Raw genomic sequence first — 26978 nt, 5'->3', positions numbered from 1 at the left:
TGTACTGATAAGTTCTAACTCCACAAACACTGAACAATCACTATTACTATTACTATTACTATTACTATTACTATTGCTATTACTATGCTACTACTACTACTACTACTATTTTTATCATCATCATTATTATTATTAATTTCCTGACACATGAAGATGAAGTTCTGACTCTTGAATTAGCATGACATCCATGCTACCCCCAGGCATCATTTTCCTTTTCTTTCTCCAATTCTTCAGACAATTCACACCCTGAGATGAACAGCCAATGCCTTACAATGTACAAGCAGTTCATGAAGCTGAATTCTCACTTTGTGCAGACAACGGTATAGTTTAGATTGGGTGGTAAGCTCTTCCTGGGCTGCAGGTACCTTCGAAGGCTTTGCTGTCGATGATGTAAATGATGTCGATGATAACCAGGCAGGTGGGCATAGTGTCTCCTCCTCAAGTCCTTGTCGGAAGGTTCCCCTCCCAAACAAAAATATTAAGCTAAAACTCCAGTATATATGATATTAGTTCACAGTAAAAAAGGGTTAATGTAGACAACTAAAAGGTGTTTTCTTTGAGCAGCTATCTGGCAAGAGTTTGGAGACGCTCTTTCATAATGGTTTGAATAATTGAGTACACCCTCCACGATACAAGATCTTTAGGCTGATAAACAGAAATTGTGTAACACTAATTTGCTTAGCCCTGAGTCATGTTCCATGTTTTCTCCACCCTTCTTAAAAAGAGAGAGAGAGAGAACCAAAATAGGAGATTTGCAAAACGATCTAAGAAATCATGATTGGCTTATGGATTTTGACCTGTCATTGACGGAAAGGACTTTAGTCTTAAACTGCATGGCTATTTTGTTTTGTTTTGCAGGGATCTTGATCAGGTTTTAAGGTTTATCCAGTGGCACATTCTCATGTGACTCACTAAGAATGCCAATGGCTGGCTTTCTCTTCAGTCTCGGGTATAATTTAAGTTATATGCAAGAGTTTGGGGGAACCATGATTAATCAGATTTTTTTTAAGTTATGTTAACTATCAGCAGAATGTCAAGACAAGTAAGGCAAGATAGTTCAAAGCAAGGGTATATCATACAATTAATAGATGACTCTACACAGCTAGTGACTTTAAGTAGATGCTTCAGCTGCCATGGCTATAGCAGGATTCTAAATGCAAAGTCCTGCTTGATGTATCTTTCAATAGAAGTCGATATTATTTGGCATGCTTTTTTTGCTTTCATTTTGGTACAGGCCAGCAGTAACATTTACAATTTTTTCTTGGTGATTGTGTGTGTGTGTGTGTGTGTGTGTGTGTGTGTGTGTGTGTGTGTGGTGTATAGTGTGTTTGTGTGAGTGAAGACACAGGAGTGCCATTGCAAGTACATGGAGATCAGAAAACAACTTTGGTTGTAAGTTCTCACATCCCACCATTTTTTGACATGGGAGGATGTCACCATTTCTTGTTACCCACCACATGCACCGGACTAACTGGCTGTCAAACTTCCTAGATTTTCCTGCCTAACCCTCCAATTTCACCATAGGAACACTGGGGTTACAATTGTATCCTACTACACCCTGGTTTTGATTGCTTTTGGTTGGTTGGGTTTTGTTTTGGTTTGTTTTTATGGCTTTGGAGATTCAGATCTCTTGCTTATACACAAGTACTTCACTCAGTTAGCTATCTTCACAGCCCATTAGTACATTTTCTCCAGGAATTTTCAAACCTCCTTTCAGGGTGACTCTACTTATTTATATTCCCAGCAGCCAGGGATGATGAGACCTCTCTTCTATTATCATATATATATATATATATGTGTGTGTGTGTGTGTGTGTGTGTGTGTGTGTGTATAAAACATGCATCCCAATCTGAGTATGAGTCCTTGTAACTTTTACTTGCATGTCTTTGGTAAATTGTCATATAGATACAAAGCTCCCGTGCTCACTGCAGCAATGTTTAAAATAGCTAGGCTATAGATGCAACCTAAGTCTGGAACAGTCAGCCAGTGAATGGGGAAAAGGAAACACATATACACGACAGTATGCTGATCAGCTATTTTAAAATGTGGAATCTTATCATCTGTGGTAAGTGGGGAATCTTAGGGGACATCAAATGAAATAGCCAAACAGAGCAAGATACACAGTCACATGCGTGTGACATGGTAGCACTCACAGGTACAGTTCAAAAAGCTAGACTTGTCAATGTATGGTGCAGATGGTGGTTACAAAGGGCTGGAGAAACTGCTAGGGAAGGCTGGCCCAAGTTGCAGTTAGGTTCCTGGGATAGCTCTCTGTTTTCTATCCAATGTAAGATAGCTGTGGTAAATAATATCATAGTGAATATTTCCAAACAGCTAGAAAAGAAAATGTTTACTCTTCTCAATACAAAAGAAATTTTAATAAATGTATGATGTAATGGATATGCTAAGAATTTAATTATTAAATATATGTATGTGTGTGTGTGTGTGTGTGTGTGTGTGTGTGAAAACATCACACATTGTCCCATATACGCACAATTCTGTGATAACTCTAAAGTAAGTATATGTCAAATTCTAAAGATAATTTTAGTATGAATACTTTTAAAATAACATATTTTATAAAAATAAATTTAAATTTATACCTGAAAAAGATAACACTTCCCAAGGACAGCTTGCTGGATGCTAATGTTTACACTAAGGATATAAATGGGGGTACTTCAGAGAAAGTGTTCCTGAGAGCCTCCTGTCTCCCTCCCAGGCATAAATGAGGTGGTACTTAAGAAAGTCTTAAAGGTAACAACACGAAGAAACTTGAGATGGGGATCACCCACCACTGACCCAGGACTTAAGTGTCAAGTCAGTAAAGTTCCAGGAGCAAAGGAGGATTGTGTTCCCTTCTAAATGTGAATAGTGCTCTCCTTCCAGCATCTGGGTAATGGTGATGCCAGTTAGTCCTCAGAGAGGTCTCCAGGTGATGGTGATGCCAGCTAGTCTTCACAGAGAGGTCTCCAGGTGATGGTGATGCCAGCTAGTCCTCACAGAGAGGTCTCCAGGTGATGGTGATGCCAGCTAGTCCTCACAGAGTGGTCCCTCTGTTTCATTTACTTTTCAAATCTCCTGAATCATACTTGAGCCTTTCCCTTCCAATATGCCTTGCTCTCTGCAGATGTCCAACTCCCAGTTTCACTGAGAATGGTAGACAGTGAAGCGAGCCCACCCAGAGAACCTCCACACCTGTAGTTGTCCAGCTATGCACTCTGCCCTCCCATGCTCCCCAACCTGGGCACAGTACCCCATCCCCTGCCCCTTGCTGAAGACATGTGCCTACAAGTCTCTCCTCTCTTCCACTGCTTCTTTTCTATTAACACTCTCCTCTGTGAGGTTCTCATCAACATAAAAACATGTTATCATGCCCATCTCAAAGCACACAACAGGTACACACAGAACTGAATTTTCCATTCCAAGCATCTTCCAGGTCTTTCTATTCCTATTAAGGAACTTGCAAAGTGTCTGTCCCCACCACGTGAAATGCTTTCCTACTTATATACTAATATGAAAGTTAAGCTTCTATGCCTAACATGACAGAATTATTCATTTGCAGGCCATTAATAATGCCATTTAGCTGAACAGCATGATCAAATACCATTTGACACATTTAATTATTCTCTCCTAAAAATATCTAAATTGGCTTCTAGATGACTCTACTAATCTCACTAACTGATCTCTTATTAATAAGCCTCGACTCTGCACGCAGACTTGTATTAATCATCTGGAGTACTTTTAGAGCTGTTAACCCACAGACTGACAGGAAACACCCCAGTACCTAGCTCTTCTGTTTTGATGCTCTTTGACTGACGATTAAATCACTAATTAATATTCTACACAGCTGGACGTGCTACTATCTGGATCAATGATCTCTTTCACAAACTGGAATTCCTGTGACAAATCCTACTGAATTTTAAGGAACCAAGAGTCCTAAAGCTTTCTGGAGTTTTTAATCCAGTAACTCGGGGGAAAGCTGATATGCTGAAGAGACAGTGACAGACAATGATGAGAAGGACATTTGAAAGCAGTCTGTGAATGATGCTATCCAACCGTGTTCAGAATCTCATTGATATACTTCTATTAAGTGCAAATCTAGAAAACCATCGCTACATTTCAATGACATTAAATGGAAGCCAGGTGCCTTCATTCATATTGTATACAATGATTCAGTTTTGTCCTCAAAAACAATTTTGAGCTCCATAGAAGTGGACCAGATTTCCCTCGACAGTATAGTTTACCTCCCATGGCCTATACGGAGGGATGTTGACCTTGACCACTTTTCTAGAATGCAAAAAGCCATGTGATTAAAATTTACATTAGTGGACTCTAGGTAGAGCAGATGACACTCCATAATGTGAATGAATCTTCTCAAATAATTGGGCCAGAAGAGCACCTTCAGAGCAAAAACTGAGTTTTCTCAGAGGGAAAAGAATCTTGCCTCCAGCCTGTAACACAGAATCCATCCTGAGTATTTAGACTGCTGTCCTGTATGGTAAATGTCAGACTCTCATGCCTATAATCAAACAAGTCAGTCCCTCAAAATAAACTCCTCCCCTACTGGATTTTATTCAACAGGAGAATTCCAGTCCAAACAAGTTGTGGTAGTGGTATATGTGTGTGGTCTCTAAGCCTTAGATGATTGAGAGGAAGTCCATAGGAGAGTATGACTGGGATCAATAATCCAGGGTGTTTGAAGTCAGTTGGATCAGGGAACTATACTGTCCATACAGACGGTCTAACACAGAAAGCTGAGGCTGGTGTGGCCTTCAGAGCTGCCCATCTGGGAACACAGGGCTCAGGTTGGACTCAGTTACAACCTTCTCCTCCAGTGTGGAACAGCTCTTCCTTCTTCCTTTGTCTTCCATGGCATCAGGCATGGTCAGAAGAGTCATGGTTGGGTATCTTGTAGAAAGGCGTGAAATTCAGATTTGGCTAGTATGTTCTTTCTAGATTTCCTTTTAATGCATCCTGATCAGTGATGTGTCTAAATAGTTCCCAATCCGTGCAGGAACCTAGAAAGAACATAGTAGATATTGTTTGTGCATCATGGATGTATGTATGCATGTGCATTGTATGTGTGCTGGTGTGTATGAACATTTGTGTGGAGGACACAGGTTAACTTCAGCTGTCATCCCACAGAAGTTGTCTACCTTGATATTTTATCTTCACTAAATGGGGTTATGGATTTTTATTTAAAAATGTATTAATTACTTTTCTGTTGCTGTATTAAAATATCATTACCAAAAGCAACTTGGGAAAAAAGAATATTTGTTTTGGCTTACAGTTTCATATGGTAGAGTTTATGATGTCAGGAAAGGAAAAACTGCAGGAGCAGGAAGCAGGGAGATCACACTTCTTCCACACACAGGAAACGGAGAGGGACAACAGGAAGTAGAGTGGGGCTATAGCACTCAGAGCCCATCCACCTCCCCACTCCCACCGTGACACTGCCTCCAGCAAGGCTCCACTTCCTAAAGGTTCCATAACCTCCCTGCAAACAGAGCCACCAACTAGTGACCAAGTGCCCACATACATGAGCCTGTTAGGAGACATTTCTCATTCAAATCACAGAGAAAGGAGAACCACAGAGAAGGATAGGCCTCCTCATCCAGTCATAGAGGCACGTGGCATCAACACTACATGGCTACTGATAATGACCATAGTCACCTAGCTTAGGTGGTGGCTTCCATTTTCTTCACTGTGACACTGGTAGGTTCAATGTTCACTCATTTTCTGAGTGTCACTTTTTACTTTGTGATCTGCATAGGCTCTAAGGCTCATGAATAGAGAGAAACTTGCCCCAGGAAGGTGACCTTCAAGTCACATTACACTCCCACAGGCAGGATGATGGGTGTGACTTCTGGATGACCCTGCAGGGTAGACTAGGGATGGGATTCTCCCAGCCAACAATTCCCAAAGGAATCTCAGGTTTATAAGGAGGGTGTGTCTACAGGCGGTTCCTCTCAACACGTTCACTCTCAGATAACCAGGAGTCCTGTAAAAGTTGACATTTGGCACAGGTCCAAATTAAAGCTGTGTGCTGCACTCATGCAGCTGAGAGATTGTTGGCACATTTCAAGCAGGAAAAAAAAATGTTTGAAAAGTAAAACGCATTAAAAAATTAATATCTATGGCTGTCCGACTGGGGCTATGAGGGCAGGTGCGGGAGCTAGGTTGAGAGATGAGAGACATTAAATGATAAGGATAGGAACTTTTGTATGAAAGGCACTGGCATGGACTGGAAGCAGCAAGCACAAAAGCAAGCCAGCCCTCTATCCAGGGGAGAGTCATATGGTAAGCGGAAGAAAAGAGAAAAGGCCACTGCAGGCTGTGAAATTAGGTCACTCTCCCTCCACATCACACTCCCTGGAAGGCTCAGGGTGTCACGAATCCCACTCTCCCTCAATCCCTGCCTGCCACCCTGTCATCTGCCCTCAAAGCCAGTTGTCTTTCCAAGTGACCTCTAAGCCACACTGCCTTCTACACCCGAGCCTCATCTTTAGCAACTGCACCACTGTGGAGGAATCTAGAATGTTCATTGCAATTAGATGTCTAACTGCTATGTCTTCTCCTACTCCTTGTAGTACCCCCAACTTCATAATAAAGATCCGTACCCCTGAATGCAGCTTCCCCTTCCCCCTGCCTTGTTACCGGGTACTCCACCACTGTACATGCCGCTCAATGGTTTCTTCTCACAGCCATACCTCTCCACTTCCTCCTTCCTGGCTCTCAATGGCTCTGCAACGATATTCCTTGTACAATCTTCTAGGAGTTCCCAGGCCTGAGCCATTCCCCTAGCCTCTGAACTCCTGGCCAGACTTCTAGCTTAGGGTCACGTATGGTCTGCTCACTGGGACGTAACAGTCTCATTACCTGCGGTATCTGGTGACCTGCTTTGATGTCACTCATCAAACATGGGACAGAATGGACAAGTCAGTCTGTATGTCTGAGTCTTGAAGTTGTAATATCAAAAACTAATAATAATTAAAAATATATAAACTCAGACATCCTTAGGTTCTGTATCCACAGGCTGAACCAAGTGCAGATTAGCAGTATGTGACAAGGAAAAACTCAGATCCACACAGTGCTTCTAGCTGTTGTCCTCATTGTCATCCTGTGGCCAATACAGTGTGACTCTTAGCAGAGAGTACTCTTGATGGCTGTAGGAGTGCTTTAGAGATGATTTAAAGTATTTGGGGACATAAATGTAGGTTTTATACAAACTAAAACCATTTTCTAAAGGGACCTGGCTGCTCTTGGAGTTGAGGATATGTGGAAGGAGCCTAGAACCAATTTCCCATGGATACAAGGAAAGACGATCTAAGGAAATAACAGACAGAATGTCATGTTGGCAGTGGGGACTGCTTAGCAGGACTCTGCTTGCTTTACATTGCCTACAATATTCTTACCCTAGCACTGCTACCATGATCAGTGTCTTTGATGGTCTTCCCTGGGAGGCTACAGAGTCCTCTGGCTTTTTAAAAATATATTTATTTTTATATGTATAAATATACATATACTTCTGTATTTTGTATATATGAATAAGCTGTTGCTGAAACACCAGAAGAGGGCATCAGACCCCATTACAGATGATTATGAGCACCATGTGGTTGCTAGGAATTGAATTCAGGACTAGAAGAAAATCTGTGCTCTTAACTGCTAAGTCATCTCTCCAGCCCCAGATTACAGAGTCCTAAATGGCATTAAAGATGTCCACAATATCTTTGAATCCGCAAAAAAAAACATGTTGCCTAACCCATGGTTGACTTCACTGAGGACATGACAATGGATGGACAGAACGCAGCAAGTCAATTCGATGCTTTTTAACCTCAACAACCCAAAGCTCTTCCTATGTCTGCCCTAGACCACTTGAAAGTTTGTCCATATAGAATTGTGAATTGCTGATAACTAGTGTTGATCAACAATGAAAATTTTCAGAAAAGCCCAGACTAGAATATTACAAAATTTGGGGGAATCAGGATAGAAGTAATTGCTAAACTTTGTTTTCTGCTAACAATGTCTTTCCACAAACATTTATTTAAGAAATAATGAGGCAGTGGAAGAACTTATGAATGGAAATATCTCTGCTAAGCCAGAAATGCCTGAAGATCTCAAACGCTAGACCATTCAAGAAGTGTCCTAATAGTTGTGAGCAAGGCTCTCAGACAATGTCTCCTGCCCGTTGAGATGCATTCCTTGATACATGACTATAGCTACTGCCTGACCTGCCATCTTGGGTTTCTTGAGAGAGATAAAAGTCATGTGGCAGCCACACCAGGGTAGAGATGCTAATGGTTCGATAGAGAGCTAGAGTTTACTGTCAACACACTCTTTGGTCAGAGAACAAGGTGTGAGAACTGGTTCTATGCTCCATCACTGCTTTCTGGAAGGACTAATTTCATAACACAACTCAGTCGGACTTTAATAACATATCAGAAATAGAGTGTGAGTATGTGCATTTTACATGTGCTAGAAATTTTAGAGTTGGAACATCCAATCATGTTCTATTAATACCTAGGAGACAGGATCAGACCCCTGCAGTACTCTCAGAACCCACAAAGCCAGCACCCACAGTACCTTCAGAACCTACAGTATCCATAGTAACTGTAGTGCCCTCAGTAGTTCCACTACCCCTTAGAACCCATGCTAGAAACATTTTATACCTCCTGTTTTCCTCCACACTGAAACTCTTTGAAATATTGGCTTCTCTTGCTGTCTGTCTGGTGTGTCCTTCAGTCTCCAACTTTGCCCTGTCCTGTTTCCCGTCTTCCAGTTAAATGCTCTTATTGAGTGTAACAGTGTTTGCCTTATCAGAAGAATAGGAAAACATTCCTCTTTGTCATCTCAGGTCTTGAAACACTATTTGACAGTGAATATGTCGCCTTGCAAACACTGTCTGCTCTGCACTGTTGGAGTAACATCCTCACCAGCCTTCATGTTCTTTCTGCTGTCTCCCAGTTCCTGCTACCTCACTCTTAGCCTCCCCTTACTGTTTCCTACTACTTGGGTTTCTGCTTTGAAGCAGCACTTGTGGTGAGCACACAAACCTACCTGCCGACCGCTACACAAAGGTGCTAACAAGTCGGTCTTCACACCTGCAGAATTGGATGCTTACAGTTGATCCTCCCTGTGGTCCTGCACATGAAGCCTCAATCAGCTTTTCCAGGCCATGATGCAGAGCCCTCCAATCCTTAGAACCCTCAAGTGCCCCATTGATTGTACCCCCTCAGCCCAGCACATGATGTAAAATGGCAGCAGTCTGTGGCTTTCATCCTTTAAAGCAACCTAATAGAATTTCCCAACCAGCGGTAAGATTTGAGGCAAGAGGATTACCATGAGTTCAAGGCCAGCATAAGCTGCAGTGTAAGAAGACATCATCATCATCATCATCATCAGGAAGTAATCGAGGAAAGGAAGGAAGGGAAGGAGGAGGGATGGAGGGAGGGAGGAAGAAAGGAAGGGAGGAAGGAAGGAAGGAAGGAAGGAAGGAAGGAAGGAAGGAAGGAAGGAAGGAAGGAAAGTGATTTTTCTATTTTCAACACCTAAAATTTTAAATTTATTGGCAAGAAGTTTTCCCTAATATTGTCTTATTTTCCTTGTAAGATCTCCCTTTCTGTCTCTGTCTCTCTCTGCCTTATTCTCCTGTACATACCCCCCCCCACACACACACACACGCACAAACACACACAGTGTATATATAAGGATTTACAATTTTACTCTTCTTTTCACACCCTCCACTTTGGATTTCTTTGGATTGTTCTAGAAGCCTGATGCTGAGTGGCAGAGTGCTCTGATGGATCAGGGAATGAAGGTTCTTCTCTGGATCCCTTACACTGGCTCAGAGCACTTCCCTATGCCTCACACTCTGTCCCCGATGCCCACCCGGTGTTTCTCTGTGCTCTTAATACTCAGTCTCCACGTGCATATTCCACTATGTAAATGCTTGATGAAAATGGAAGTTCGGGGGGGGGGGGTCCGGTGGGGGGGCACTAACAAATGCTGCTAAATATAGATAGTCTCCAATTTAATCTATTTGAACTTTTGTGAGTTTTTGTTGGTTTTGTTTGTTAGTTTGTTTTGTTTCAGTTTATGATGCTGAAGACACCATACTAATGTCGTGAAAACCAATCATACTTTAATTTCTGACCTGTGATGTTTTCCCAGGATAGCTGAGTGTGAGACAGGGCTACATGCATTCAAGGCATTGGTTACTGATAACCTCAGCACCATGGGCAGCATGCAATCAGGAGGGAAAACTGCATTTCTCACAGCGCATGTCCCTACAATGCTCTGGTGGTTAGGTTGGCAGATTCAATATCTTGTCAATTTAGGATATTTCTAACTTCTGATGGGTTGGGGAAGGCATCTGTATCAGACAAGGCCCTCCCCTAACTAGACACCTTTTCTTCTGTCTTTCTAAGACCTTCCTTTTGGTTTCTGAGTGCCGCTTTGTATGCATGGCTTCCTTAGGTTCTCACAGTCAGGAGTGATCACCTCCTTTTGGAACCACCAGCAGCCCCCAATGAATGCTCTGTGCATCTCCTGTCTGGCATTTCCTGCTACTCCTAAAACAGCACATCCTGAAAAAGGACAGTCCCTCAGCACACAGTCAGCCCTTTGAGTTTGGAAAGATAAAAAGAAAAGGGAAACAATAAGACAGGGGATTAGGAGGGAGTGAGAAGGGAAGGAAAGAGGGGGAGGGGGAAAGGGAGGAGGTCAGGCATCTTCTATCTTGTTTTGATTCTCAGATTCTCTGTGTTCCATCTTGACCTCAGTCTCCTCCTCTAAGCCTCACTCACCTCTATACCTGCTGGGAGATCAGATTAAAAAGCTCAGCTCCTGAGTCCTCCTGCTCCTGGAGTCCACAATCAACAGTGGACCTCCACTCTCAACAGGATGCCTTGTTTCTGCTGAGTTAAAGAGGTTTTCCCAGGTATGCATCTGTCCATCACATCCACCCAGCTATTGCAGAAAAAAGCTTGTATTAGAACAGTGGCTATGGCGCTAAATCTGAATCTAGAGGCAAAGTCCTGAGTTCTCATAACGGTTTGAAGTCTCTTTCTCCAAAATGATTTTTCTTTTGAGGAAATCAAGACAAGAAATAGACTTCTTTGCAGTTTTAGCCATATCTTCCTGCCCTCCTCTGATGAACTCTTCAGTCCTGCAGGCTCACACCTGAGGCTCCTTTACCTACCTGGCTTCCTTCTCTCCATCTTCTACCAAGGGAGGGCTTGCTTAGCCTCTGTAGAGACAGCTGAAGTTCCGAGGCTTCTTGTAGACGCAGAGGCTATGAACATGGAACCTTGAGAACATAGAATTGGGGGCATCATTGCTAGCACCCTGGCACTCAGGTGGGAGGAGAAGATTTGTGGGCACCTTGGTGGCCTCTGGGGATGCTGTTTTCCTTCAGTACAGGAGTTACCCACTGATAATGATGCTGAATTACTTCCATAGTCTTATTTCTACTTTTGATCTTAGGGAATCTTCACTAATTTTACAGCCCAGATATGTGAAGAGAGGGAAAGACATAGAGACGGAGACAGAGCGAGACAGACAGAAACAGAGAGATATTAGTTAGCTGAGCTTCTCCAACCATATTCAGGTAGAGTTTCTGCTCAGAGGCCACTGTTGGCCCTTAACTACACAGTTGGTCATCACGGGTCCACAATCACCACCTTCCTACACTCCACCACTTACCTATGTAGTTACCTGATGGGAAGCAAGACTTTGAGGATTGATGTGAAACACGGTCAACCTCATTTTGAGCTCACCCAGACACCATGACCTTACGCCAGCTGTTAGAGTCAGCTGCTGCAAGTGGACAGCTGCACCACAGCAACTCTGTCTTTCTCTGAGACCCCCGAGGTAAAGTGCTGTTCTGAACACATCTGAAGGACAAAAACTTCACAGGGAATGAGAGATGGAGCATATAAACCCTACTGGGCTTAATCTACTCTCTTTAAATCAGTAAACAATTAACCAGAGACACAGTGAAGCTTTGAGTTGCACACCCCTTTCTTATGCCTGCTGTACATATTACTCCTCTTGCCAGGTGCATCACTAAACAAAGCCCTGCGTCATCGCAGGTGTCAATTCTAGGAAAAGAACTGATGCTTCACCGCAGGATGGACTGACTCAGCAGGAAGTTCATGTAGCCCTTACTCCTTCAGCTCTTGGGAAACAATACCTTGTGCAGGGAGATCCAACATTTAAGTGTGGTGGGAAACCTGGTATGTTTTTCAACTCATGCAGAATGGGAGGAGAAGACTAAAGAGTGGTTGGAAAAGTGACATCTCAGAATGCTCAATGCACTAAGATGCCCGTTTCCATCCTGCCTTCAACCTGTGGGCTCACCTTGGAAGCTGGATAAATAATGCCCTGCCGGACCCAGGATTCGGAAGCAGAGCATACAGCACGATTTCTCCGAGCCCTCTCTCTGTCTTGGTGTCCAAGTATTTCAGTAGTAACAATAAAATTCACATTCTGAGCCTCAGATCATTGATACAGTGCTAAAATTATGAAAACATCTTCTAAGAATAGTGAGCTGGAAGGTTCTAATTAGTGGCGGGAGAACTGTTCTAAATTAAAACCTGGCATTTTTGGAGGGGAAAAACAACAATTGCAGCAGATGAGTGAAACATGTTCATTAAGTATGAGGCAATGGAAATGTTGGCATAGCAGCTAGAGAAAGGCGACTTCCTTAGAGAGCAGCAAGAAGCTCAGAGTCATACACACAAAGCCCTTGTTTCCCACGCATGAGACTCCTGAGAGTTCCTGAGAAAATGATCAGGACACAAAACCCCCAAAAGGGTGCTAAGCTTAGCAGTGTGCATTTATGCAACCCCTCAACAGCAAAGCCAGTGAAGAGTACCACGAAGGGTGCAAACAGTCACAGTGAGTGGCACCGCAGAAGAAAAGGGTGCTCCCAGACCAGTGATGATGAAGTGAAGTCACCAGTGTAGTCACATCATGTGACCTAAAGAACAGTGACTGGCAATGTGCATATGACTACAGAACCATCTGATGGGTAGAGCCTGACTCACCTGGACGCTGACAGCTGTCCATCATGACAACCAGACACATGTGCCTTTGGGGAGAGTACTGCACTATTTCCTCTGACACCCCTGCCATAAGGATTTCTTTGATCTGAAGGAAAGTTTAGATTGCTCAAGCCTGAAATTTCCTTATAAGTACAATTTCTGGACAGACCCAGCAAAGTAGCCTCTTCCCTGGGCTTTCAAATTCCTTTTCTCTGTCTACTATTTTCTCCCCCAAATTCTCTTTTTCAAGATTTAATTGAAGAACTAGGCGTTGCTCCATTGTCTATAAGCGCACCCCAGTGTTATACAGGAACATCTAAATGGCACAGTCAATGTGTTAGAGGCAAGTAGGTCCTTGGGCCACAACTCTGGCTCCTCACTCAGGGTGTGACCCAATTAAAAGGTTACTTAACCCTCTGGGCACTTTAGTTTCATTTAAAAAATACATTGATAACAATGTATTGTTCATAAAGGTTGAGGCAATCTTAATTAAGAAAGATGCATTTGAGGGCGGACTGATGATCATTATCATTAGACTGGAAGCAGATGGTAGATTCTAGTTCTCTTCAGTGGCTCAGAGCTTTTATGTAGAAATCTGCGCACAGCCGAAGGAAGTGGCCAGTTAAAAACAGGAGGACAGTTGGGAGTTTGTCTCCAACTGGCACAAAAGAATGATTCGCTTCTTCTCTGACTTCTGCTGCATTAATTAGATTATTTGAGCCACCAAAAAGAATACCATCCTCTCAATGAATGGGACTCATTCAGAGGGAAAGACAGAGGTGGGGGAAGTCTCAGCCTGCCCCCACTGTCTGTGGGGAACCTCGGGAGTCTACTTGGAGACAGTGCTTTGGCACAGAAAGATGGAGCTTTGGGCCAGCACACAGGTACTCAGCTATGGTTTCTAAGCTGAAGAAAACTCACAAACCCAGACAATCCTGTGTCACTGAATGGGAATATGTGATAATTAAAAAAAAAAGTACATTCATGTTATGTCACTCGTGGAACAAGGGCCTATAGATAGAGAACACAGCTCATTCGAGTGCAATCAGAGGCTGAACTTATCACAGATATAGACAGAAGAGGTCAGGGTGGGAGAAGACAGGGATGGGTACCCTTGTGTGCCCTATAACCTCATGGTAAGTTGGGTGTCTTAACACATAAGAGAATGGACCTAGTCAACACCACCACATAGAGAAAGGTCCAGAAAAGAGACATAGAGACATCCTAGCTCATGACTTCCTTACCTTGCTGATGTGTGTTCAGATGTTAAAGACAGTTAAAAGATCCATGCATTGCTGGGGAGCCTGAAAGTAACTAGCCAAAACCAATCATTTGGTCCCTGTCTGTCAGACTTATTTCTGATTGAAGGCTGGCCCAAGCTTCCCAAGGTTTTTCCTATGCCAGAAAATCAACGGGAGCTCCCACTGCAGCTGGGCACTGCAGATTCCCCTGGGAAGCCCAGGAGTAGAGGGGAGGTGTGCTTTGCCTCTTGATCCCACAGGCCAGAGTCTAAATTATGCAATAGGGTGTCTGGACTTGGCATCCATGAATGGGCCTTTATTTCTCCAGAGGCCCTGGTCCCCACCACATATTGTTGGCTCACTAGGTACAGAGGTGGGAAAGGTCAAGGCTGTCAGCTCTTGGATATGCCCCTCTTACCTGCAGGGAGACAAAAGCTTCCTTTCTGTTATCCTCTTATGTAAGACTGCTAGCTAGCTCAGGACATTCATGGAAAGGTCCAATAAGAAGTCTCACTTAGCCAAGGGCCTCTGTCTGGGAACAATGCTGTGGTGGGATTGCATTTGTTAGGGAAGATAAGATGCTGGAATCTATTTAGAATCCCTTGTCCTGACCCTGACGTCATCCTTCTCTGTGGCAGTTAGGTAGGCAGCATTGTCCTGTGAGAGTCCCAGTGGGCGTTGTCTGGGTATGATGTCTGTGGACTCCCAGATCTCCTTTTGTGACTTTGAGGCCATTTTCCCACATCTTACATAAAAATAGTTGGCCTACTCATGAGAGGAAACCACAGTCCACACAATGAGGGATGCTCCCCCAATCTTGACTCCCAAACCGAGGGCTGTTCCTCTGGAGGCTGTCTTCAGAAGACCAGTGACAATCACTTTACAAGCAAAGGCCAATACTCCTGGACTTGCCTGTAGAAGTTCCAGTGGTGGGGGCAGGGTGTGATAGTGGTCCAGACTCTGTTGAAGATAGCTGCTGAGGGTGAGTGTGAGCTGGGAGCAACCTGATGGAAGGGACGGAATTAGTTCTTTCTCCCTCCCAAGTCCACAAACTTGGGTTCAGTCCTTTGACCTCAGGCCTGAACGTCAATGCTTTCACATACAAGGGAAGTTTGCATGCCACCCAGGCCATGTGCAAAGATGCTCTTAGATCTAAAGAACAGGTGTGAGGAGAACACAAAACAAAGTATCAACATCATGAGCAACACAAGCCAAACCAAGTTAAATGTATTTGGGCATTCAATGGAACCCACAGACCCGAGGGGATATTGAATTCTTTTTAAATGTAGCCTTCCCCAGGAGGTGAGGGGAGAATATCTTCTCAAATCAATCTTCGAGCCAACAGAATGAGAAATGGGTCACACAGAGACAGGGAGGAAGCATTGTGGAGGATTGAATGAGAAATATTATCCCCCACATCTGTCTGGGACATCCGAGCACTTGTTCTCCAGTTATTAGCATTGATTGACAACGTTTAGGTGCTGTAGCCTTGTTGAAGGAAGAATGCCACTGAGGGCAGACTTTTGAGACTAAGTGTCTCTGCCATTTACAGTTTTCTCTCTATGCTCTGTGCATGTGGTTGAAGAATGAGCTCCAGCTTCCTGGGCCAGCAGTCATGCCTGCTCTCTCTACTACATTTCACCATGATGGATATTGCCCCTCTGTAACTGTAAGCCCAAATCAACTCTTTCATCTATAAGTTCCCTTGGTCATGGTGTAAAGTAACTAATACAGGCACAGAGCAGTAGCTGGTGCTAGTAGTAGGACACAAGCTGGCATGGGATAATGGCCAGAGTGTCCAAACACAAAGAAGGAAAGAGAAGCAGAAGGCTCAGATCTGCACTCAGGTGAATAGAACTCATGTTCTGACAGAACAAGACAAGGATGTAGCTGAAAGAAGACCCCAGTAGAAATATTTGAGTCTTAGGAGATGCCTACACAATAACTTGCGGTGAGGGGTTGTCGTACTTAGGGTTTTACTGCTGTGACACCAGGACCACAGCAACTCTTATAAAGACAACATTTAATTTTGGCAGGCTTAAGGCTTCAAGAGTTTCAGTCTATTATCATCAAGACGGGAGCATGGCAGCATCTAGGCAGGCATGGAACAAGAGGTGCTGTGAGTTCAACATCTTCATCTAAAGGCTGCTAGGAGAAGACTGGCTTCCAGGAAGCTAGGATGGGGTTCTTAAAGCCCACACCCAAAGTGACACACTTATCCAACAAGGACACATGTCCTAATAGTGCCACTCCCTGAACTAAGCATATACAAACCATCCCAGTGGTCATGGCCCTCTGGGCATATAGCACTAAAGCCTGAATGGTCATAGTGTCATTCAGATTTCTTTGAGTCCCTTGGGCCACTCAAAGGGTTCCTTCCTCAACTGGCCTGGCACATTTGAAGATGTATTTCTACTTACTGGTATGTAAGAAGTTACCTAGTGTTAGTGGCAGAGGATGACAGAAACACTTCAGATCCCATTTTGGCCTGCTGCTTTCTTTGAGCTTTTGCACATGATGGATGAGATAGTGTGTAAAAATAAAATAATAACATGGGTGCATTCTTTGGAAAGCCATTGACTGAGAATCACAGAACCTATGATCAGGGATCCGAGCTTCCTTGTAAGCTCCAAAGAGGCAGGTGACGAAGTGGCCCCAGTCTGAAGCATCCTGAAAACACAGCTGTGATTGTGATGTGGCTCAAGCATCCCATGGACAAGGGATGAGGATAAAAGGAAGTGTGGAATGACATCATTCTCTCCTTCTATCAGGAGAAATGTTGAGGTAAGAAAAATGTGCTGAAGTTTCATTCTGAGCTGTCATTTCATTTCCTTCTGACACAAGCCATGTCCTTTCGCCTGATGGTGATGAAAGCAGGGGGTTGGTATGGTCCAGGCTGTCCCCATCTTCCCGGACCAGGATTTATCAGGAAGTGAATGGCAGCTTGCTGTGTCTCTAGTGTCCGTTAGTTACATGGACACTTGGAGAAACACTTGTTTCCTGACACAAGGTTAAAATGCTGTCATTTCAAAGTACCCTTTGTCACCACACTTTGCCTTTGGAGTGCTTGAGCCACACTGTGAATGCAACGATGTTTTTTGGGATACCCCTCACCAGGACTACCTTTTTTCCACCCTTTTTGGAGCATGTGTAGAGGCTTGGGTTCTGTATCATTATATTCTATTATTCTCACAGCCAAGGGCATCCCCAGTAGTGTACCCAAGTAATTTCTGTCATATTCTTACAGAGCATAATCTATAGCAGCCTATATCCTGCCTAGAATCCTCCAGTCTGACTTCTTAGTCCCCAGTATCCCTGCAGACTCACATTAACTCCTGACAGCAAAGGTTATTCTTCATTGCTTAACAACAAAGGTTTATGGCCCCTCCGTGGGATTTTCTGAGTCTGGGGTGTTTGCACATGTCCACCCAACAATAAGGTTCCATCTGGATATGGAAAAAGAACATCTGTCTGAAGCCAAAGCCCCTGAGCCTGAAGTCCTTCGGGGGATCCTGCTTAGGAAATGCTGCTGGATTTATGTTCCTGGAAATGAAGCTCAAGTTCTCCAAAAACTACCATGTGTCAGACAGTGACATTTGGCTCTGATGGGAGGTCAGTAGCAGGCACCCTCCAACACAGCTTGTGCTGATTAGGGGGATCTCAGTGTGAGGTCCAGGGATCCTCATCTCCAGGGAGCCACTGTCACCAGCTCCCTGGGGCCCTGGCTCCCAGCTCCCCTTCATAGTCTCCCTGTGATATATCTCTTTCACCCCAGAAGCTTGGCTTCTGGTGCCAGACATGGAGGAATTTCCTCTCCTCAGAACAGGGAGCCGAAGAAGGGAGCAGGGATGTATACTGCCTGATAAATAACAAAATTCTCTTGAGTCCACCCAGCCCTCGCCGAAACTGACACAGCCTTCTTCAATTCATTTATTTTTATTTCCATAGCATTTCCTGGCAATTGTCAGGAATTTATAGCAAAATTCTGGGAAACGAGGAGGGTGGATTCCATTGGATCCTGGTGTGTCTGAAGTGGAGAAATCTTATGCAGCCACATCTGTGGGAGGCCCTGGCCCTCGTGCCAGCCAGGGAGCAGGGCATCATCCTGAACACTCAAATGCCTTTGCTGGCTTTAGTGTGCCTTTCAAAGCAGGTTTCAGAAAAAAAGTTCCGAAAATAACATTGTGAATAAATGAGCTCTCTTGTTTGAAAAAGATATAGAGGGCATGCAGATGTTGCAACTGAGAAAAGGAAATCTGCCTTGTTTATGGGCACAGGCTAGAAAATAAAGAGGCTGTGGCAACACTTGATGGTCTCTGGGTCTAGGACCCCCACTCAGGAGAGGTGGGGGAATTGCCTCAGCACTTAAGATAAGTCCTAATGGGCAAATAGCTCACTAAGCAGAAAAGGGCCAGGGCAGTTGAAGAGAGGGAAGCCTTGCATCTATTAAGAACAGTGGCTTCTAGGAAGAGCAAACTATCTCCATCTAGGATGTTGGGCAGGAATGGGAGGACATGGTGGGTGCTGGACAGTCCTTCCACATAAGTGACAAGAACCTCACACAGGGTTAACATCTGAAAGTCTTGGAGCCACGCACGCAGTCCCTCTCAAGGGCTGACTTCTCTTCCTCTGTGTAACTTATCACTGAAGTGGAAATTTAAGGGTTCTTAGGAAAGTCAGTTGTGTTGGATGGTGTTTTGCTGGCACAAACATGTGAAAGAGTGTTTTGTTGAAGTGGACACAAGTGAAAGGCTAAGGTAGACTCATGAAGGAGTGTTTCACTGAAGCAGACACAGGAGAGAGGACGTTCTGTAAAGCAAGTATGTGAAAAGACATGCTAAAGACAAATATGTATTGGTCTGCCTTACACTGAGTAGTTGAGCTGCATTTGTCAGGACTCCATAGAGAGGAAAGTACCAAAACAACTTCTGATTGGTGTGCTGTGTTTTGTTTTGTTTTGTTTTGCTGCTTCAGTGGATTCGGGCTGATTGGTAGAGTGGTGTCAGCTGACACAGATGCACGTGCTGAGACAAGACCCATGGAGGACGCGTGATGTTTGGAGGGATATAAATAGGTCTGGATGGAAAATGAGGGAGGCTGAGCTTGGCTTTCTTTCAGTTAGCTGGGGAGCACTTGTTGATCTTCGCTGATCTTCATTTAGCTGAGAGAGGTACAGCTGAGAACTTTTCCTGGTGTTCCTATTGGCCCTGGCCCCTCCTGTTGACTGGTGCCGAGGCTGAGGCATGGCTGCCTCTGCTAGGTAGTAACATTGCTGCTGATTTGTGTTTGCTATCCTGACATTATCAAATTGGACTACTGATATACCTGTGAAGTGTTTGTGAGTGGATAGAGCTGCTGTTGCTACCTGTGAACTGAGCTGCTAATGTCCAGAGAACACAACTAGGAATTGCTCCAAAAAACCCTTTCTAAACAGGTCCATTTCCATGTTTCCTTTCTTTTCCACTACCTCTGGTAGATAGTGGGCTAAAAGAGAGATTAAAATATTTAAAAATCATCATTAAAGGTATGGTTTTTAAAAATTAAAGGTACTTAACACTGTGGGACAAAATGCCTGCCAGGAGCAGTATTGGGGGGGGGGGTGTTATTTGCATTTAGGTTTCTAAGAAAGCAGAGAAGACAATCCAGGAACCAGGGATAATCATAACCTTCAAAGAGTTGGTCTAGTGATTAATTCCTCCAGCCAGGTTCCACATTCTAAAATCTCAGATGTCTTCAAAACAGAGTTATAAGCCAGGAACTCGGCTTTCAGAACAAAAACCAGCATAGGATCTTCCAAATTCCAATTCATCTGGAATACCTCAGTCCCCAAGACTTCAGATGTGATTGTGCTAGACTGAACCTGTTAAGAAATGCCTAGGACTTAGCATATTGCTCAGAGATGGAGCAAAGTTATGGCATGTATAACACCCTGGATTCTACACTCAGCATCCCCAAAAGTAACTTAGATAATTTTAAAGCATAAATTTTTAAAATCTCTGCAGAATAGGTATTTATCTGATCTTGTGTCCTTATCAGATGAGATCATACACACAAGGAGGAGGTGGAGGAGGGGGGGGGGGAGGGGAGGGGAGGGGAGAGGAGAGGAGAGGAGACACAGAGACAGAGACAGAGACAGAGACAGAGACAGAGACAGAGAAGGGCAGCTGTATAAAGGCAGAATATCAAAGCCTTGCAACCTCCAACCCCCCCCCCTGCCCCCAGCAAGTAGAACTGAGACTGTCCTGTGAGGAAACTGCCTGCCTGTCTAGCCATGGTCTTCAAATAGGTCATCTATCAAGAAGGCTATATTCCCCTGGTACCAGTAGGTTTTTAGAAACTAGATCTAGGACCCATGTGCCTGTACTGGAGGCTAAGACATGCAGACCCCTGGAGGAGGTTTATGGACACAGCCCAACTCTACTAAAAAAAGAACCAAGCAGTTGTCACAGAATGTCAAAGCCGGGCAGTGATGTGGACTGAACAATATCCTGCACTTCTACCATAATGCCATTTCACCCAATGGTCACATTCAGGCTGACCCTACTGATCTCCATCCTTATGACGCTAGTTCTGGGACAGAGCAGAAGCCCCCAGTGATGGACAGAAGGCCATCTGTCTTCTCACAGAGCAGTAAGGGTGGTAGCATGATGAGAAAGAGTAGGCTTTTCTGCTTCCCGATTGAAAAGGGTCAGGCAAGCACTTTGGAGCAAACTTCTATTCAGCTTTTTGAAGAAAAGGGAGGTAGGGCATAAAAGAGGAGAGAGGAACAAGAAGGGTAGTTTGTGGAACCAAGAATGCTCATTGCTGCTCACTTAAAAAATGAAGAGTGTTTCCTTCCAGGATGCACAGGGCATCATCCCACATTAGACATTACCACCCATTCCCCACACAACTCTGCCTATTCCTGCTGCATGCCAGCTCACTATGGCCATGAGCAGCTAGCTAGTCTTCCTAGCTAGAAGGATCACATGTCTCCAGGAGGCTACCTGCCTATATTCCCCAAGTCGTTCATTGAGAAATGACCTACACGACACACTAAGTATCTTCTGCAAATGTCAGATTTCTTTCCTCAGTCCTTCCAATAAGGTGATGGTGGTGGGTTTGGGGACCACTGCTGCTGTGTGACAGCCAGAATGCATGGCTTAAAACTCAGCTTTTACTAAACAATGACCTCATTTAGCACAAATGATTGCAGCTCATGGAGCATGGGTTCAGGTTACTCCAAAGGACAGGTTCATCTATTGAAGTGGTTACTTGAGATTTTGCAGTCACTGAGCAAAAGAAAGCCATTAATGACCACATTTGCCAAATACAAAGGTATTAGATCAAGCCTGCAGGTTACTGAAAAGCAAGTAATCAGCCCTATATGTTTTAGATACTAACATACAGAATTCCTGTCTGGGGGCTTGTAGAAGCTACATCTGACAAATTGATGGTCATGAGACCATCTTGTCATGATACAGGTATTGGTAGCTATAGGTCTTAAAAGGGGACTAAAGATAAATGACAATAACTCTGGACCTCCATGTGCCCAATCCCTCTTTCCACAGTCATGAAATCTCAGCAGTCAACTCATCTTTGATCTCCAACACCAATCAATATGACTTCTTCGGAGAATTTGTCCACAGAGCAACAGGCTACAAAGATCAATACGCCAAGGGCTCCCAAGGCAACCTCAAGCTGGGACTACATGAGACAGTGTGGGGCATTGGGTCATGAGCACTGTTAAGCATCATACCCACAGACAGGCCAACTTCCTAAGCGGTAGTGATTGCTACAGACAAATGCTTCTGGAGGACAGGGCCCACAGCTTTGTTCCGTCTCCATCTTTATTCTCCACAAAAGCCCTTCATAGGTCACATGAGCAAGTATCACACACAGGTCCATGATGTGTCATTTTTTTTTTATTGCCTTCCCAGAATAGGTGGGGCATCTGATAGAAAATCCAGGCTAGGCAAGGCCCAGGACAACTGGTCAGACCCTTGGCCACAGAGAGCCTCTGTTTCCTTGGCTTTAAAGAGCTCATAAACAAAACCAAATCAATCTTATCCCGGAGCACAAATTACTTCATTTTAAGAAGTTCTGCTTAAATGCCAGTCAAGGACCTCCTAGGAGGTGGAGTGAGAGCCTAGGAGGTGGAGTGAGAGCCCTATACTTGATTTTAACTCTAAACATTGCTGTTGTCTGGTGGGATCACAGCTTGTTACAAGAACATATTTTTATTGTAGTTTACAAATGCCTTAGCTCACCTCTTCCATCTCCCCCAACAATGACACTGCGTTTCATGGTTGCCCTCACATCCCCAATGAGACATCCCAAGCTTGGTGACATATAGGAGAGTCCCAAGGGCTATGTAACCAATTAAGAATTAAATACTGGCTCCATTTAACCCTGGTATTACTCCCTGCACTCTGCCAAAAAAGAGAGGCACACCTTTCTTAAATAGCATAGCTTGAAAGCATCATTTTGCATTTCATGGTCTTGCAGGGCTCCTCCTCAAGGTGCTAAGTTGTGACAGGCCCAGTGCCTATTAATAGCTATGGATGATGTGTATCCTGGCTCTCACCCATGGTTTCCAAGGGGGCAGGTGGAGGAACAAAGAATGCAGGAGGGTTGGGAGAGGCATATAAGTTCAAGGAGAATTCCACAGCCTAGGGTGGCTGCTCAGGTATACTGGTGACTTCCATCTATAGGCAGAGAGACTCAGAAAGAACATGGGATTCAAAAGGGTTATGACCCCTTTGGAGGTCACATATCAGATCACCTATTTACATATGCTTCATAATGGTAGCAAAGAGACAAAAAGCATTGACCCACTATGAGCCCAGCTCTGTGTGAGCAGAAACCAAATGCTGCAGTTTGATCATTGAATATCTCTAGATAGGAGGCAAGGCCTGATGGGAGGTTTTGGGTCACCATAGAATCATTTGAAGAGGATCATGGGATCTTAGTCTCTTTAGCTGTGTCCAATGAGAACATGGTTGAGCCTGGAAGGTTTCTAAGGGATGACATCTGAGAGGGAAGTTCAACAAAGGGACAATAAGGGTAAAGAGGTAGGAGCAAGACACCTTGCTGAGGGAGGTGTCTGAGTGGGGAAGCAGCATCTATCTGAGGGTCAAGCAGGAGAAGGTGATGGTGAGGTATTCATACATAGAGAGAAAGGGGAGAAGCCCTGGGCTCACTGGATTCCTCACTCTGAGAATTTCCCATGAGTGAATCTGCCACTGGTACCTTAGCATAGACCTGAAAGTAATGGGCACATGCATTAGAAAAAAATAAACTGTCCTTCTTATATGTTGATAGCCTTATATGTTGATGTGTTACATTACAGTAAAATGTATTTAGCTAACACATAAGTGATGTCATTAGCCTAAACACCCTCTTGGATCAGAAGTCTGTGATCAGAGTGCTACGAGAGTAAATGTGACACCAGAGACCTCCAGAGGCCTTAATATCTTTATCAGGGGACCTAAGTGAAGTCACTGCACCTTCGTGGTGAGGAGCCCACTGTGCCCAGGGCTTCTCCTCTTTGTATGTGTAGATTGCCTTATCTTCTCACAACCCTTCTTGACCCTCAGATAACTTCTGCTTCCCCACATCAACTCCATGCCTCAGCATGTCTAGCATGGCTGTGGGTAAAATTGGACAAAGCTATGGAGACAAGATGTCACTGGAGACTTACGAGTTGTCTTTTGGAGAAGGTCCAAAATTATGAATGCAAGCATAGGCTCAATATCCTAAAAAAAAAAAAAGAGGGACCAACTATGTTGAACATCATTGACCTTCTAATAACCTCTGTGGATAGACAGGGAGCACAGTCAAACCCTACCCACTCAGGCTTCTCCACTTCAGAGCAAGAATGGTAAGCAAAACCTAGCTATATCACAGTGGCTTTCAACTTGTGGGTTATGACCCCTTTGGGGGTCACATATCAGATTACCTGCATGTGCTATCTCATATTTACATTATGATTCATAACAGTAGCAAAATTATAGTTATGAAGTAGCAGCAAAATAATTTTATGGTTGAGGGGTCACCAAAATGTAGGGAACTCTACTAAGGGTCAGAGCAGTAGGAAGGTTGAAAACCACTGAATAGAGGGGTGCAACTCAGGGAGTAGGTCTGTGAGACCCCAGCACAGGTAGTCAGAGGATCTGGGGTACATAGACAGGGGCATAGAGTCCAGAGAGCAGAGTGGCACGCAGGACATGGCAGAGTCTCAGATGCATGCTAACCTCTAAGAGGAAGCATGACAGGTGAATATGGGTGCTAGACAGAGGGGGCTAAAATCACAGACCCCCCACCTCAGTGGAAGTGAGAAGATGCACAGGTCTTAGAGATCATGGTAAGGCCCTCTTGGTGGGATGTGGGATGGATTTTACCCTTCTACAGGGTTAAAGGGTTAAAACTTAGACTCCTTAAACTTCTAATGAGTAGATTCAGCACCCAGTGATTCACAGTCAGACAGTGCCAGACCACAGACTGCTTGGTGTTCTACTGGGGGGGGGGGCATACTGAGAAACTTTTATAAGGTGTTCCAGGAAACCAGACAGAGAAAAGTTTTGATGAGCCTAAGTGGAAAGTTCCTAAAGGTTATTGACAGTTCCTATAGGTTAAGCTGACGTCTCTTCTTATTGTTCTCAAGTGAACTAATTGATCTTTGGTTAGTTACCTAATGAACCAGGGCCCTAGGTTTGCCTCCCCCTAACAGCCTCCCAAATCCATTATCCTAGCAACTGTATCCTGTATATAGGACCATGAGCATGTCAGGGCCCCAAACCAAAGGCATGCCAATCCTTCGTCTCTAGCCTTCCCACCCTGGAAAATACTCATGAAAGGTTTCTTTATGCAAAGTAGAGAACATGAAAATATGGTTTGGGATTCTCTTTCTTTGTTTCCACACTGAAATAGAAACCACTTAATTTAGAAATTGTCCCTGCAGGCAGTTTTATACCAGGCACATTGCTAGAGACATTTAAAGACATTATCTTAGGCTGACAGAATTGTGCTTGCTCAGTTGTCTACCCAGAGAGCAACCCTAAGCATTCTGCAGTATGCACCGCAAACAGTGATTTTATCCGGCATCTCTCCAGATAAATGGTAAATTCTAAAGATACAGCAAGAGTCTGGGTTGAGTGAAAGCGTCATAATTCTAAGAGGTAGTCAGGCTGGACATGGAGGTCTGGGCACATTAGGAGCCACTCAAGCATGGGCCTTGGTCAGGTAAAGAAAAGAAGAGAGGATAAAGTTTCCTAATCTGACTCAGTGGATTGGGTGTGAACATTCAGCATTTCTGGTTTCAAAGCTAAGTGCAGTTGTTTTCTGATTCCTTCCTGCCCCCCCCTTATTCATTCATGTAAAAAGATGTTTCTGGAAACAAAACTGGATAGCAGCACTCATGATAGCCATAGGATAGTCCCTTCTGAGGAGCCCACCCTCTAGAGACCATGTACAGCTTGTCCAAAAAGGTCATGCATGTTCTGTGGAGACTGTCAGAGATCAGGAAAGAAGGCTCCAGTCTGTGGAGCTCAGCAGTGCAGAAAAGAAAAGCTCGGGGTGTAAGAAGGTGATGTTGGGCTTAGCCTTGCTTGTGTGTGCGCGTGCACGTATGTCAATATTAGGAAATGAAGCCAGTGATAAAACAGGACAGCAAAGGCATTGGAAAGAAGAAACATATACCAGAACCAGGAAACATGCCCAGGATCGTCACGGAGCAGGTGAGAATTTTGCCTGATTAGAGGACTGAAAACAAGTGTGATCTAAGTGAGGGAGAAACCCTGGACTGCAGAACTTCAGCCCTGGACACACAGGAGATTGCCTTGGCAGCAGTGGACGCCTGCTCCCAGAGAACGCGGTTGACAAGCTCTGTGTCCCCCCTTGGCCACCGAATGGACGTTACAAAGCCTTTAAGAGTTGAGGAGCAGCTGGGTATCCAGCTCCAGAAAGGCGTGAGGCCAGAGCAGATGCCAGGCCCTCCCTTGGAGGGTGCATGCAGTGTCACTGTGCTGGAAGCTTCTCTCCTAGGAACTGCACCCTTAAGATCCCCTGTACAGACGAGTCACGTTCAAGTCAGCACAAGTTTGACAGAAACCAGTATGTGTGATGCACATCACCACAGAAATAATTCACTTGAAATTTGAATTAAGATTAATATCTTCAAAAGGATTTGAGAGGAGAGGCTGCTCTCTCTCTCCCCTCATACACACACACACACACAGACACACACACACACAGACACACACACACACACACACACACACACACACACACTCACATGGAAATTAGACACAAAAATCCAATAGAGAAAAGTGTCCCCCAGCGGAGAAACTCAGGAGCCTTGGTGTGAAAGAGCTGCCCCATGCTGATGTCATCTAACTCTGAGACAGGGGCTTCAGGACCACAGTGGTTGTAGCTCCCAGATGCCTACAAGGACCTTCCTCAGCCTCAGGGGCCTCTGAACCTGAGCTGCAGGAAAACCTTCCCTCCCATGGGCTCTGCCTTCCTGAGGTAGTCCATGCCTGATAAGAGCAAGCAACTGTGCAAAGGCTCCTCCCTCGAGCCTTTACTGTCTCTCTAAGGCTATGGAGTAGGGTAGATTGACCCCTCCCATTTGCCAAGCCTGCCCTCTCAGCCATCATAGACTCTGTGTTCATGGAAGTACCCAGTCAGTATCCACATTCCATCTAACTTGTAA

The sequence above is a fragment of the Mus musculus genome, chromosome 11, assembly GCF_000001635.26.
Source record: "Mus musculus strain C57BL/6J chromosome 11, GRCm38.p6 C57BL/6J".
In the NCBI taxonomy this organism is placed as follows: domain Eukaryota; kingdom Metazoa; phylum Chordata; class Mammalia; order Rodentia; family Muridae; genus Mus; species Mus musculus.
The sequence above is the reverse complement of the archived record's forward strand: the minus strand, read 5'-3'. Positions refer to the sequence as shown.